This window comes from Rhinopithecus bieti, unplaced genomic scaffold (genome assembly GCF_001698545.2).
Source record: "Rhinopithecus bieti isolate Rb0 unplaced genomic scaffold, ASM169854v2 scaffold_2574, whole genome shotgun sequence".
NCBI lineage: Eukaryota > Metazoa > Chordata > Mammalia > Primates > Cercopithecidae > Rhinopithecus > Rhinopithecus bieti.
The window spans coordinates 2,782,401-2,794,698 of record NW_016804493.1 but is presented as its reverse complement, the minus strand read 5'-3'; the positions used below and the strand labels follow the sequence as shown (position 1 = coordinate 2,794,698).

The following is a 12,298-nucleotide window of genomic DNA, read 5'->3' as shown; positions in this document are numbered from 1 at the left end:
ATCAGGAAGAAATAGAAAACCTGAGCAGACAAATAATGAGTAACAAAACTGAATCAATAGTTAAAAGTTTCCCAATGAGGAAAGCCCCAGGACCAGGTGGTTTTACTGCTGAATTCTACCAAAGTTACAAAGAAGAACTTGAAGGGGTGGCCTGTCCCTCTACACTTGTGGGTATTTCTTGTCAGGTGGGATGAGACTGAGAAAAGAGATAAGACATAGAGACAAAGTATAGCAAAAGAACAGTGGGCCCAGGAGACCGGCGCTCAGCATACGGAGGACCTGCACCAGCACGTCTCTGAGTTCCCTCAGTATTTACTGATTACTATTTTCACTCTCTCAGCAAGGGGAATGCAGCAGGAGAACAGGGTGATAGTGGGCAGAAGGTCAGCAAAAAACCATGTGAGCAAAGGAATCTGTCACAAATAAGTTCAAGGGAAGCTACTATGCTTGAATGTGCACGTAGGCCAGATTTATGCTTCTCTCCACCCAAACATCTCAGTGCAGTAAAGAATAACAGAGCAGCTTTGCCGCCAGCATAGGTCACCTCCTGCCACAGGGTGGTTTTTCTCCTAGCTCAGAATAGAATAAATGTACAATCAGGTTCTATACAGAGACATTCAGTTCCCAGGGGCAGGCAGGAGACAGAGGCCTTCCTCTTATCTCAACTGCAAGAGGCCTTCCTCTTTTACTAATCCTCCTCAACACAGACCCTTCACGGGTGTCGGGCTGGGGGACAGTCAGGTCTTTCCCATCCCACGAGTCCATATTTCAGGCTATCTCAGTGGGGAGAAACCTTGAACAATACCCGGCTTTCCTGGGCAGAGGTCCCTGCAGCTTTCTGCAGTGCATTGTGCCCCTTGTTTATCAAGAATGGAGAATGGTGATGACTTTTACCAAGCATACTGCCTATAAACATTTTGTTAACAAGGCACATCCTGCACAGCCCTAGATCCCTTAAACCTTGATTCCATACAACACATGTTTCTGTGAGCTCAAGGTTGGGGCAAAAGTTACAGATTAACAGCATCTCAGGGCAAAACAACTGTTCAGGGTACAGATCGAAATGGAGTTTCTTATGCCTTCTTTTCTACATAAACACAGTCACAGTCTGATCTCTCTTTTCCCTACAAGAACTAACACCAATTCTCCAAATATTCCAAAAAATTGAAGAGCAAAAAATTCTTCTTAATGCATTCTATGAGGCCAGCACTACCCTAATACCAAATCCAGACAAGGACACAATTAAAAAAAAAAAAAAGAAAGAAAACTACAAGCCACTGTCCCTGATGAACATAGACACAAGAATCCTCAATGAAATACCAGCAAACTGAATCCAACAACATATCACAAAGATAATATACCATGATCAAGTGGAGCTTATCCCAGGAATGAAAGGGGTTCAACATATGCACATCAGTAAGTGTGATACATCATATCAACAGAATGAAGAACAAAAACATTATGATTATCTCAACAGACGCAGAAAAAGCATTTGATAAAATATGACATCTCTTCATGATAAAAACTCTCAACAAATTAGGCACAAAAGGAACATACCTTAACATAATAAAGATCGTGTATGACAAACCCACAGATGATATCATACTGAATGGGAAAAAAACTATTAGGCTTTCCTCTAAGAACTGGAACAAGACAAGGTTGCCTGCTTTCACCACTTTTATTCAAGATAGTACTGGAAGTCCTAGCCAGAGCAAGCAGGCAAAAGAAAGAAAAGTCATCAAAATTGGAAAAGAGGGAGTCAAATTTTCCCCCATTGCAGAAGACATGATCTTATATACAGAAAAAACTAAACTCTGTCCCCCAAAAATTCTTAGAACTGATAATGAATTCAGTAAAGTTTCAGGCTATAAAATCAACATACAAAAATCAGTAATGTCCTTATACACCAAAAGTGAACTAGCTGAAAAGAAATCAAGGAAGCAATCTCATTTATAATAGCTATAAGAAACATAAAATGCCTAGGAATAAATTCAACCAAAAAGGTGAAAGACCTCTGCAATGAAAAACACAGCACACTGATTAAAGAAATTTAAGAGGACTCAAACAAATGAAAGGATATCCATGCTCATGAATTGAAAGAATTAATATTGTTTAAAAATGACCACGCTGGCCAGGCGCGGTGGCTCAAGCCTGTAATCCCAGCACTTTGGGAGGCCGAGACGGGCGGATCACGAGGGCAGGAGAATCAAGGACCATCCTGGGCTAACACGTGAAACCCCATCTCTAACTAAAAAATACAAAAAAAGACTAAGCCGGCGAAGGGTGGGCGCGCGGTAGTCACCAGCTAACTTGGAGGCTGAGCAGGTATGGAATTGGCGTTCGAACCCGGGAGGCGGAGCTGCCAGTGAGCTGAGAGCCGGCCACTGCACTCCAGCCTGGGTGGACATGAGACTCTGTCTCAAGAAAAAAAAAGAAAAAAAAAGAAAAAAAAAAAATGACCATGCTACCCAAAGCCTTCTATATTTTTTCCTTTCAGACAGGATCTCACTCTAGTTGCCCAGGCTGGAGTGCAGTGGCCGGATCTCAGCTCACTGAAGCCTCAGCATCTGGACTCAGGTGATTCTCCACCTCAGCCTCCTGAGTAGATGGGACTAAAAGCACGTACCACCACAGCTGGCTAATTTTTTGTATTTTTAGCAAAGATGGGGTTTCACTATGTTGCCCAGGCTGGTCTCAAACTCCTGGACTCAAGCAATCTGCCCACCTTGGCCTCCACAAGTGTTGGGATTACAGGCATGAGCCACCACACCTGACCACAATCTATATTTTCAATGAAATTCCTATCAAAATTCCAATGACATTCTTCACAGAAATAGAAAAATAATCCTAAAATGTATACGCAACCACTAAAGATACCTAATATCCAAAGCAATGCTGAACACAAAGGAAAAAGCTTAAGGCATCACACTAGCTGACTTCAAAATATATTACATGATTATACTAACAAAAATAGCATCACACTGGTATTAAAAACAGACACACTGACCAATGTAACAGAATAGAGAATCCAGAAAAAAAAATCCATGTGTTTACAGCCAACTGATTTTCAACAAAGCCACCAAGAACATACATTGGGAAAATAATACCTTCTTCAATAAATGGTGCTGGGAAAATTGGATATCTATTTGCAGAGGAATGAAATTAGAACTCTATTGGCCGGGCATGGTGGCTCACACCTATAATTTCAGCACTGGGAGACTGAGGTGGGTGGATCATGAGTTCAGGAGTTCAAGACCAGCATGGGCAAGATGGTGAAACCCTGTCTCTACTAAAAATACAAAAATTAGCCAGGCATGGTGGCATGCATCTATAATCCCAGCTACTCTGGAGGCTGAGGCAGAGAATTGCTTGAACTCAGGAGGCAAAGGTTGCAGTGAGCTGAGATTGCATCACTGCACTCCAGCCTGGACAACAGAATGAGACTCTGTCTCAAAAAAAGAAAAAGAAAAGAAAAAGAGATTAGAACCCCATTTCTCACAATATACAAAGATCAATTCAAAATTTATTAGAGAGTCAAACATAAGACCCAAAACTACGAAATGACTAGAAGAAAACATAGAGGAAATACTTCAGGACGTTGTTCTAGGCAAAGTTTTTATGGCTAATACCTTAAAAGCACAGGCAACAGAAGCAAAAATAGACAAACGTGACTTTATTAAACTGAAAAAGAATCAGCAGAGTGAAGAGACAATCTGTAGAATGGGAGAAAATATTTGCAAACTATTCATCTGACAAGGGACTAATATCCAGAACATACAAGGAATTCAAACAACTTAGGAAAAACAACAACGGTGATGATCTCATTCAAAAAGTGAGCAAAGGATCTGAATCGACATCTCTCAAAAGATTTACAAATGGTCAACAGGTATATGAAAAAATGCTCAGTATCACCGGTTATCAGGGAAAGGCAATTCAAGAACATGATGAGCTATCATCTCACCACAGTTAGACTGGCTGTTATTAAGACAAAAAACAACAAACACTGGCAAGGATGCAAAGAAAAGGGAACCCTTATATACTGTTGGTGGGAATGTAAATTAGTGCAACCATTATTTTAAAAGAAAACAGTACCGATATTTCTTTTAAAAGTAAAATAGAACTATCATAAAATCCAGTAATCCCATTACTGGATATTTATCTAAAGGAAAGGAAATCAGTATTGCAAAAAGATACTTACAGCAGGGCATGGGTGGGTCATGCCTGTAATCCTAGCACTTTGGGAGGCCAAGGTGAGTGGATCACCTGAGGTCTGGAGTTTGAGACCAGCCTGGCCAACATGGTGAAACCCTGTCCCTACTAAAACTACAAAAATTAGCCAGGCATGGTGGTACATGCCTGTAGTCCCAGCCACTCAGGAGGCTGAGGCAGGAGAATTGCTTGAACCCGGGAGGTGGAGTTTGCAGTGAGCCAAGATCATGCCATCGCACTCCAGCCTGGGCAATAAGAGTGAAACTCTGTCTCAAAATAAAATAAAATAAAATAAAATAAAATAAAATAAAAATGCTTGCACCTCCAAGTTTATTGCAGCGCTATTCACAATAGCCAAGACACAGATTCAACCTAAGTATTCGTCAGTGAATAACTGGATAAAGCAAATGTGGTACATATACACAATGGAACACTATTTCTTCATTTAAAGAATAAAATCCTGTCCTTTGCAGCAGCATGAATAAATCTGGATGTTACCATGTTTAGTGAAATAGGAAGACAAAAACAAATATCACATGTTCTCACTAAGATATGGAGCTAAAAAAGTTGATCTTATGGAGGTAGAGAGTAGAATGATGGTTACCAGAGGATGGGAAGGGGGGGGCGGTGATGAAGAGAAGTTGGTTAATGTATAAAAACATACAGTTAGGTAGAAGGAATACATTATAGTGTTCAATAACGCAGTAGGGTGACTCTAGCTAACAATAATTTATTGTAGGCTTCAAAATAGCTATAAGAGAAAATTTGAAATGTTCCCAACATGAAGAAATGATCAATGTTTGGGGTGATGGATATCCTAAATACCCTGATTTGATCATTACCTATTGTATGCATGTTCAAAATATCATATGTACCTCATAAATATGTATAATTATTATGTATCCATAAAATAAATATAATGGGGCAAGAGGAGAGATTCTCATAGTGAGGGAATTACACTATGTGCTAATTATATCACTGTCAATATTCTGGTTGGGATACTATACTGTAGTTTTGCACGATCTTACACTTGTGATAAACTGGGTAAGGGATACACAGTATTTCTTTATGTTATTTCTAAAATTGCATGTGAATATACAATTATCTCAAAATGAAAATATAATTAAAAAATAAAAGTAGACCACGCGTGGTGGTCACGCCTATAATCCCAGCACTTTAGGAGACCGAGGTGGGTGGATCATTTGAGGTCAGGAGTTCAAAACCAGTCTGGCCAACATGGTGAAACCCCGTTCTCTACTAAAAATACAAAAATTAGCTGGGCGTGGTGGCGGGTGCCTGTATTCCCAGCTATTCGGGAGGCTGAGGCAGGAGAATCACTTGAATCTAGGAGGCGGACTTTGCAGTGAGCTGAGATTATGCCACTGCACTCCAGCCTGGGTGATAGAGCGAGACTCCATCTCAAAAAAAGGAAAATAAAAGAAAAATAATTAATAAAGTAATCAGCTACTGATTCATGCAAAAGCATAGATAAAACTGAAGTGCATTTCCCTAAGTGAAAAAAACAGACCCCAAATTTTACATGTTGTGTTATTACATTCACATTCATAAAACATAAAAAGGGAACACCTATGGGCTTTTCTTACAAGGATAGAAAACACATCAGTGATTGCAAGGACTTGTGGGAGGTGGAAGGGAACGACTAAAGGAGGACTACATGGGGGAGTTTTTAAGGTGCTGGAACTGTTGTGTATGGTACTGAGGTGGTAGACACATGATGCTGCATTTGTCAGAACTATAAAATGCATATACAGCACGCAGCGTTAAACTTCACTGATTGTAATACAAATAGGTAGGAAACAGGTAGCAAGATCAATGTCCAGGGATAACAGGGTGAAATGCAGTGCAGCCTATGGCAAAAGAACCCAGTTGTTTTTACAAATGTGGGATATAACCTCTCCGAGGAGAATAATGGAAAAACAAAGCGAAACTAAATAAATGATGAATTGATGGGTGCTGACGAGTTGATGGGTGCAGCACACCAACATGGCATAAGTATACATATGTAACAAACCTGCACGTTATGCACATGTACCCTAGAACTTAAAGTATAATAAAAAATTTTGAAAAAAAAAGAAAACATTGTTTTGACCGAATATTATAAATTTGAAGACAAAAAGAACTGCACAAAACTCGGTTTAGTGAATTTGTTTCTTACAGGGATAGAGATTAGCAATGCTAAACCATTTACCAGGAGTGATAAGAAAAATAATGGCTCCCCAAAGATGTCCACATCTCAATTCCTGGAAGGAGGCTGTGAATGTGTTACCTTAAGTGGCAAAAACATCTTTGTAGAGGTGGTTAAGTAAGGGGTCTTGAGATGGGGAGATGATACCTGATTATTATTGGCCTCAAAGTAATCACAGGTGTTATTGGAAGTGAAGGAGAAAGGCTGAAGACTCAGAGGGGCTGGGGGCGATGGCATACACCTGTAATCCCAGCACTTTGGGAGGCTGAGATGGGTAGATCACTTGAGGCCAGGAGTTCGAGACCAGCCTGGCCAACATGGTGAAACCCCATTGCTACTAAAATTACAAAAATTAGCCAGGCATGGTGGCACATGCCTGTAGTCCCAGCTACTTGGAAGGCTGAGGCAGGAGAATCGCTGGAACCCAGCAAGCGGAAGTTGCAGTGAGCTGAGATCGCACCACTGCACTCCAGCCTGGGCAACAGAGTGAGACTCTGTCTCAAAACAACAACGAAAACAAACAAAACAAAAACAGAGAGAGAGAGAGAGGGGATTGGATGATGGAAGCAGGAGTCAGAGTGATGCAACTGTTGGCTCTCACAAGAGAGGCAGGTACCATGATCAAAAAAATGAGGCAGCTTCCAGAAGCTAGAAAAGGCCAAGAAATGAGATCTCCCCCAGAGCCTCCCAGAAGGAACACAGCCCTGCGTACACCTGACTTTCAGCCCAGGGAGACCCTTTTTGGACTTCTTACCCCCAGAAGTATCAGATAATAAATCTGTGTTGTTTTAAGCTACTAACTTTGTGATAATTTATTATAGCTGAAATAGAAAACTAATACATATTTTGGTAACAGGCAGTGGGGTGCAGTTGTAGCAAATACCTAAAAATATAGAAGTGATTGTAGAATTGAGCAGTGATCACAGGGTGGAAAAAAATTTAAGGAGCATTATTTTTTAAAATATTAGGTCGCCTTGAAAAGGCTGTTTATTAGAAATATGGATGCTCTTGACTCTGCTAGACAGAACTCAGAAGGAAGTAAAGAGAATAGCAGAGAAAACATATCCCCTTAGAGAATACCTAAATCATCATAAAAAGGCTGTTCAGTAAATATATGGATGTTAAAGATATTGCTGGTGAGGACTCAGAAAAAAATGAGGAACATGCTATTGGAAACTGTAAGAAAATTAATCCTTGTTATTTAATAGCAGAAAGCTTAGTGGAATTGTGCCCTGCAGTTATGCAGAAAGCACAACTTGTAAACAATGAACTTGGATATTTATCTCAGGAGATTACCAAGCAAAGTGTCAAAAGTATAGCCTGGTTTCTTTTGCAACTTGCAGTAAAATGAGAAAGTAAAAAAAAAAAAAAAAAAAAAAAAAAAAAAAAAAAAAAAAAAAAAAAAAAAAAAAAAAAAAAAAAAAAAAAAAAAAAAAAAAAAAAAGGATTAAAAGAAGAATTGTTAAGAATAAAGAAACCAGGACCTGATTCTATGGAAATTCTCAGGCTATCTAGTTTGTGAAAGATGCTAACATTAGGATATTGACTGTCAGGAAAGTGTGCTTGAAGAGAAAACCAAGAGTATGACTAAATAATCTTTTCCTAGTGCCTCAACAGGACAAAAGTTCAGAGTATTCAGTCATATGTAGGGTTCTTTGAAGGAACTGAGCATGTGACTCATGGATCCTGTCAGCCACGTCAGCAAAAGCCAGGAATAGAGATGAAATTGCATAGGAAAAATATGCAGAGGCATCTCTTGTCTAATGGAATGAACCCTGTGATGTATGTGGCAGACCCACAAAGTTCTTGAGAATTCTATTTCAACAGCAACAGGAAATGAATACACTGGGTTTGAAGAAATAGGTATCTAAAATGTAGGTAACAGGGAAAGATTTATCACTGTCATAAAATGACATTATACATAACCAAGAAGGGAGGCTTTAGATATACCAAGCAAACTTCTTTCCTAATCAACCTTGTTTTTTTTTTTTTCCACCATCAGATGGACATGTTATAAATGTAGTAAAGGCCTTGATACAATGATATGAGGTTCTGGGCTACTTGCTCACACAATTTTTAAGATGTAAACATACCCTGGTGTTGTAGAGTCCTCTCACCCCTGAACCAATCCTATTCTGTATTCTGTGGGTTCCAAGTATAGATATTAGCTCAGATGTGTTACAGCCTCTGAATCTTCATCAAGCAAAGGGAAACACTAGCCCTTAATGAGGAGGAGTGGACTAATTGGATTCACTCATAATGTCGCTAAGATTCCGGGCTTTTGAAACTTTTTGGTACCTCAGCCCAGATATATCTGAGGCCCAGGGCCGTGAACTCTAGAGCCCAGAGATTACAGCAGCTTCATGTCCCCTGGGGCATGGAACCTGGGTCTTTCCTCTCATTCATACTGGTCTAGTGTCAGGATATGGCAAGATTCATCTATGTGTTTGATCTTATTTCTGCTATTGCCATTGTGCCTGTCTTTGATTCCATATTCCCTTCAGTTGTACCTCTTTTCTAATACCACTGGGTGAGGGAAGACCCTGAGAAACTTAGAAACAGCATTTATATGTATGATTTTGGCACTTAGTTATTATTTATTTAGGATGTGTGCAACTTAGTATATTTTATTCTATTCTTTTCTACAATTTCATAGGTGGGAATGTTCTCAGTAGATCATATTTGATGTTCAGACAAGAGGAGCATTAATGGTTCAGTAAGGAAATAATGCTCTGTTGATCTGATTAGAGCATAAATTGCTCTTGACCTCAGATTACCATAGGCTTCGACTTACTCCAAAATGTATATTATCATAGGCCTAATTTCATCAAAGTGAAGACCACATGAGATGCTAACAGAGGTAAAACATGCTCTTAACCCACTTGACAAAGCTATAAACACAATGGCTCTCAGGAAAACTTGAATGGAGTTTCAGTCCTTTCACAATACTCCACGTCCCCCTGCATTTCCAATACAAGTGGCTATGTTTCTTGTTTTCCCTTTGGTGCTTTTCCTTTCCCATGCTTAGATTAACCCAGAGAAACTCTTAAATATGCCCTTAAATATGCATTTTGCCTTTTCCACGTTCTCCTTCAATGAACCTTGTCCCTGTTTTACCTTTGTTGTGAATCCCAAACTATAGCTCAATACAGACCCACACAATAATTCTACATGAGAAGTTACGACTTCCAAGTCCCTGCATGGAACTGTTAGGAATCTGAGACTTGGAAGGAAATGCATCTTTCCAAAGTAAAACAGCTCAAATGCAGAGAAAATGAGCCTCGGGTGATACTGTGGGCTTCGAGTTCACAGTGTTGTTGGTGGTGAGGACTCATTTCTCTTGAATTTGTGGTCCAAGGTTTGGGATGAGGTTTCTCTGAGGGTTCTCATTTCCTAACCATTCACTAAATGAAGGATTTTTTTTTCTTCCTGGGTATCTTGCTAGTCTCAGTAGACTTTTTTCATAAATTTTTGGTCAATACTGAGCACTGCATTGTGTAGGGTGGAACAGGGTAGATCTCTTCAGTCTGGCCCTTACTAACCAAACACAATAGTTGCTTTCTATTACATTTAAGATGAAGATAAAAATTCTTATGATGATACTTGAAGATTTTCTAAGTTTTTCCATTAAGAAAAACTCTACAGAGAACTCTGTGTGTGTCATGAGGACATTGTACTCTCAACTTGTACAAATCACAGTATTCCTCTCACCTGAACCCCGATCAAGAAGAAAAATACAGGAGAAATAAATGTTGATAGAAGTGAAATCTGTGAACATTATGATTTATTTCAAAATGACTGTTCACAGAGGGTAGACAGGTGCTTGCCTTGGTGTGCTGTATTCCTTGAATACAGGGTAGTAACAATTTTACCCACACATTGAGAATCTGAGTAAGCAGTGACCAGTGTACGGAAATTTCTCTGGAGGGTGAGGAAAACAGAAAAACAAGCTTAGCACATCTTTATCCTGTGGCCTTACTCACGGAGGCAATATAGGAAAAATGGAGCAGAAGATGAGAGAAGAAGAGAGTCCTGGGATCAGAGAGGAGCACGGAGCAGAAGGAGGAAACAAAAAAGATTAAAGATGGAACAAACAATGTCCAGGAGCAGCAGATATCACTGACAGAGAAAAGAGGAGAGAGAGGAGGCTGACGGAATATAGAGAAAGAGCAAATGCAGAGAGAAAATAGGGAAAGGGGGACAGATAAAAAAAGGGGGAAAGGAAGAGGGAAAAGTAGCAGGATGTGGGAGGAAAGAATAAGCAACAGACCCTGGAATGAAAGAACAGCTGGTGGGCCACTCATGGTAGAATTGCCATCTGTCCTGGGGATATCGAAGGTCCTTCTTTCCCCTCCTAGTTATGCTATTTTGAATATTTCACTCTACACCTATTCCACTTTGATCTATTGATCTTCAAAGCTGCTCATGAAGACAGAAGTCATACTTTGATGGTCAGCACACTCTGTCCATTCTGTGGTTTATGTGATCCGGCCCTAGAACCTCGGGACAAACAGAATCAGCCATGGATGGGCAGTCATGGAAGGACAATGTTCTGAGTTACTCAGGGGAGACAATGGGTGTGTTTCTGATCTGTCAACCAAAATTGAGGGTTCCATACAGGGTCAGAAAAGGCAAAGGTCCAGGAGTGTGTGAGCTTATCCTCAATGAGGTATTTTGACTGAAAAATACTCACTATGAATATTACCATAACAGTTTTCCTCAACAGCTGTGTGGATAAATTCAGATTATCTTCTTAGGGGCCAGATTACCTGTGAAGGAAACAGGAAATGATACACAGCACTCAGGAATATTTGTGGGGTTTGGGACCAATAGTCTTGGTATTTGACCAGAACCTGTTAAACTCTGAACACGCTCCACACTTTCTCATAGCAGGGTACAGAGTCTTCTGTTTTGGCAGGGAGATATGTATGGGAGGGGTTGATAGCCTTACCCTGGTAATGTGATCTCATATAGCTGCATTTTCCTGCTGACTTGAACAGCCCCGGAATAAAGAAATACTGCTGCGGAGGGTGGAAAGAATCTACCTGGGATCCCTCATAGTTAGGCATTCAAGATGCCACTTACATGCCTTCAGCCAAATCTCAGAACAATAAAATATGCAGCCCCCCTGCACCTCCACCTTGGATCTTCCTTAACCACCAGAAGTAGAATTTTCACCTCTTCATAATTACACCATAGTTGCAAGACATCATAGTGAAGGGCTCTACATTCTCACCAAACTCACCACCTTCCAGGTGAACAATCGGTGGTGTGACAGTGCATAAGAGCAGGTCTGCCTAGAGACAGTGCTCAGAGGCAGGAGGATAGAGGCCACCAGGAAGGTGGGAGCCCGGCGGAAGCCGGGGAACAAGAAAGGATTTCGGAAAATACCTTCTTTCCATTCCTCTGTCTTCTCTGATATAACATTATAATATTGACAAAATGTGGATAAATAATATTAGTAACTCTCATATGTATTTCTTAGTCATCATGAGAAATATAGAAGTTAAGTGAAATCTGGACCCAAGGTGCTTGGTTTAAAATTCAAGTGGTCTTAATTCATGGCTATAGTAGTTCAGGGTAGGTCATTCAATAATTCTTTGCCTCAGGTTTCTCAACTGTGAAATGTGGAAAAATATAGAACCTCTCTACAGGGTGACTACCCAGATTAAATATTTAAGACATGGAATGCACTTGAAATATCTAAAACCAAGTAAGTGCTCTATATATTTTGTATTATATTTATCACCATTACTCTATGGTATTTATTATTACTACTAGATTAGCAATAATTAACACTGCTTTAATAAATGAGGATCTACCTCTTTTAAACCACAAAATATCCATTAAAATATGAACTTATTCATACATTTACAAGCATGG

General features: G+C 39.9%; 1 long non-coding RNA gene across 2 annotated transcripts; it reads right to left on the bottom strand.

The window, feature by feature from the left end:
* Positions 1 to 10,230: 10,230 nt before the first annotated feature.
* LOC108527386 (uncharacterized) lies at positions 10,231 to 11,561 on the bottom strand. Of its 2 annotated transcripts, XR_001884788.1 has the most exons (4): positions 11,367 to 11,561; positions 11,109 to 11,184; positions 10,686 to 10,915; positions 10,231 to 10,336 (listed from the first exon to the last, which is right to left on the bottom strand). It is a non-coding gene; the product is annotated as an uncharacterized LOC108527386 (long non-coding RNA). The 2 variants fall into 2 exon arrangements; XR_001884787.1 differs by having other exon boundaries at positions 10,231 to 10,915.
* Positions 11,562 to 12,298: the final 737 nt, after the last annotated feature.